General features: G+C 34.0%; 1 protein-coding gene across 4 annotated transcripts in view; it reads left to right on the top strand.

Annotated features, from left to right (window-relative positions):
* Positions 1-2,022, top strand: part of RAP1B (RAP1B, member of RAS oncogene family) — a 22,015-nt gene extending 19,993 nt beyond the window's left edge. For 3 of the 4 annotated variants that reach the window (XM_011929281.1, XM_011929279.1, XM_011929280.1), the window contains one exon: positions 711-2,022. The gene's annotated coding sequence lies outside the window, so the exon portion shown is untranslated. The remainder of the gene's footprint in view (positions 1-710) is intronic. The other variant, XM_011929278.1, reaches the window with a different exon arrangement.
* The last annotated feature ends 1,218 nt before the right edge of the window (positions 2,023-3,240 follow it).

Here is a 3,240-nt window from a genome sequence, read left to right on the forward strand (position 1 = left end):
GCCCGTCTCGGCCTCCCAAAGTGCTGGGATTACAGGCTTGAGCCACTGCGCCCGGCCAATAGAATGTTTAAATGTGGAATTAGAAAGTATATAATGTGATTGTAAATCTGTAAAACACCATCATGAAATAAATTCTATTTGTCTGCTTCTCTGAACGAGCTTTTTAGCCACTCTCATTGAAAGAGTAAGGAAGAACTTGATTATCTGATACTAGAAAGAAACTGATTAGATGTGCATTCTATACTTATGATCTAATTCTAGGATTACACTACGATTGTGTAAACACAGGATCACTCATTTTGTTAATATTGCTATCTGACTGTTTAATCCTGTTTCTAGTAAGGTTGACTTGACTAACAATTTTAATGTGATTTTTTCCTTTCTAATCCTTGGAAGGTAATGCACAAAAATGTGCACAAAGGAACTTTCCCTTTCTGTTCCTAAGATTTGCATTTAACTGACTTTCAAGAGGGCAACAGAATAGACTTCATCTTTTTGGAATGAAAAGATGAAAAGGTCTGCCATTAATTGTGGTACTAATGTAATGTGGTACTAATGTGGTACTAATGTTGCCACTAATGTAATGCCTAGAACAAGTGCCTAGATTATATTCATTTCTAACACTTTTAAGACTGTTTTCTTAACTGTTTCCTTTTGGGTCTTTACTTTTTCCAGCCTATGTTTTTAATTAATTTTTTTCCTTTTGACAGGTCTGAAGAACTGTTGCCCAATTCAACAGTGCCAGCATTCCAACTTTGTTAAACCTACCAACATCTTAAATGGACTTTCCTGTGGTGGTACCCTTTAAGAGGCGGATGAAAGCTACTATATCAGTTTGCACATTCTAATCACTTTCCAGTATCACAAGAGAGATTTTTACTTATATAATAGTCCTAGAGTACGCAGCTGGTAAAACCAGAGGCTACATCCAGTATTACTGCTAAGAGACATTCTTCATCCACCAATGTTGTACATGTATGAAAATGGTGTACTGTATACTTTAACATGCCCCATACTTTGTATTGGAGAGTACAATAATGTAAATCCTAAAAGCACCACTATTTTAGCATAATAAAAGAAAGTCCAAAGAGCTCCTATATAGACTACTCCAGATAACTTCGCTTCTTTGATACTTGTAGCTTATTGTAATTTTTTTTAAGAAATTCAAGGTCATTATTATTGTACAAAATAAGCGCTTTGATTAACACAGCTATATAGTTTTTTTAATTTTTAAAAAACCTGTGGAGACAGTGATCTTGTCTTTAAAATATAGTCCTTTCAGTATAATGTCTTAGATTAAAGACGTTGCCTTTAATATCTGTTGGGAAGGAAATGTCCAGACTTTTCAAATCTCTTATTATATGTTTCCTTTTTTTGTTTACATAGGGAACAATGTTTATAGTCGTGTGTACAGTGGGGGTCTACAACAAGAAGTGTATATTTTCAAACAATTTTTTAATGATTTAACAATTTTTGTAAATCATTTTCAGGCTTCTGCAGCTGTAGATTCTCACTGTGAATCCCTTGCTTGCTCATGCATAAGTGTATTTGCAATACCAAATATACAGGTTTAGTATTTTTGCCTGTTAGTGATCGTTTCACATGTGTAACGTTTTGGTTGAGATGTTAAATGGTGGACGAGTACTGTGGATGTGAATGTGGGAAGTAATTTTAATCATATGTAATTGGTCACAAGGCCTAATTTGCAGTAACTATTGCTGTTTTATTTAACAATGCCTTGTTGCTTTGTATGCATTAATGTTTGGATGTAAAGATTGTGTGTCTATCCAACAGGGAGCCACAGTATTTAAATTGACCAACCTAATGTTACAACTACTTTGAGGTGGCCAAATGTAAACTAAAAGCCTTAATTAAAGTGGTGCAATTTTGTATAACTTAGCATCAGTAGTTCAATAAATTTGGATTGCCATGCAAGGGCTTGCATTATAATTACTTGCCACTTGAATGTGTTTTGTGTAATGTTTTAACAGTGCTAGTAAATAAATATGGGTTTACCCTGGTTTTAATTGTAATAGGTGCATTTTACACAGCGTGGTTTCATAATTTAACATTTGGGCAAACCAGACTCATTAATTACAGGAATAAGTAAGCAGGGGGTTTTCTGGTATTGTTCGAATATCCACATAACCACCTTTTGAACTTTTCCTTGAGAAATAATTTTGTAAATCAAGCAGTATTATTTATGAACAGAGCCTTTGGGTAATGTTCAGTAGCTCTTTGAGGAGGCAGGTAAAAGAGGAACGATTTAAAATACTTTGATGGATGTTATACTATGAATTTTTTAAAATATAGGATGAAGTTAGAATATTGTGGTTATAAAAATCTGAGTGATGTGGATTAAGCACTTTTTAGAGAATCGATATTTTTCTTAAATATGCTATAATTGAATTCTTCTGTAAGAACTGAATTCTTACAGAATTATTTTAAAAATGTAAAAAAAAAATTGTAAAGAAACTCTTCACACAAACTTTCTCAAAGTATTTTCCAGCTACTGGAGCAATTAATTAGTGATAATATCTAATAGAGGGGTATCTGCTAATCCCCTAAATACACACTGTTTGAATGATACATTTTTAAAGGCTTTCATGTTAAGAAAAAAGTCTGATTCTTTACAAAAGAGACTTGTTTTGGCAGAACTGGTTTTATATATATTCATTTGGGAAAAAAATTAAGCCCAAAAAACTGGGACTGTGAAACACTAAAATTACTTCAATATAGTATGTCCTGTTATATCCGTTGATACTGCCATTAATTCAATAATTACTTTTAATAAATGTTTGCTGCCTACCAGCTATGTACCAGGCACAGTTGTAGGCTCAAACAACTAAATATTCATTCACTGGACAAATTAAGTACTTAAGTGTAAAAATTGTTCTAGGCCTAAGGATGTAGCAGCAACCAAGATCAACTATAAATTGCTGCCCTCCTAGAATTTATATTCTATTGAAGAGTTTCTCAATCTCAGCACTATCGATGTTTTATGTTTGATAATGTATTCTGGCGACTCTCCTGTGCATTATAGGAATTTTAATATGTGCCCACTAGATGCCAGTAACACTACCCCAGCCTTCAAGTTGTGACAACCAAAAATGTTTCCAGACATTGCCACGTGTCCCCCAGTTGGATTGTTGGGGGACAGGGGAGGTGAACTTGGAGGGCAAAATCACCCTGGTTAAGAACTACTGCTCTGGTGGGAAACAACACATTAGTTACAGATGA

This window comes from Colobus angolensis, unplaced genomic scaffold (assembly GCF_000951035.1).
Source record: "Colobus angolensis palliatus isolate OR3802 unplaced genomic scaffold, Cang.pa_1.0 Scaffold80, whole genome shotgun sequence".
Taxonomy (NCBI): domain Eukaryota; kingdom Metazoa; phylum Chordata; class Mammalia; order Primates; family Cercopithecidae; genus Colobus; species Colobus angolensis.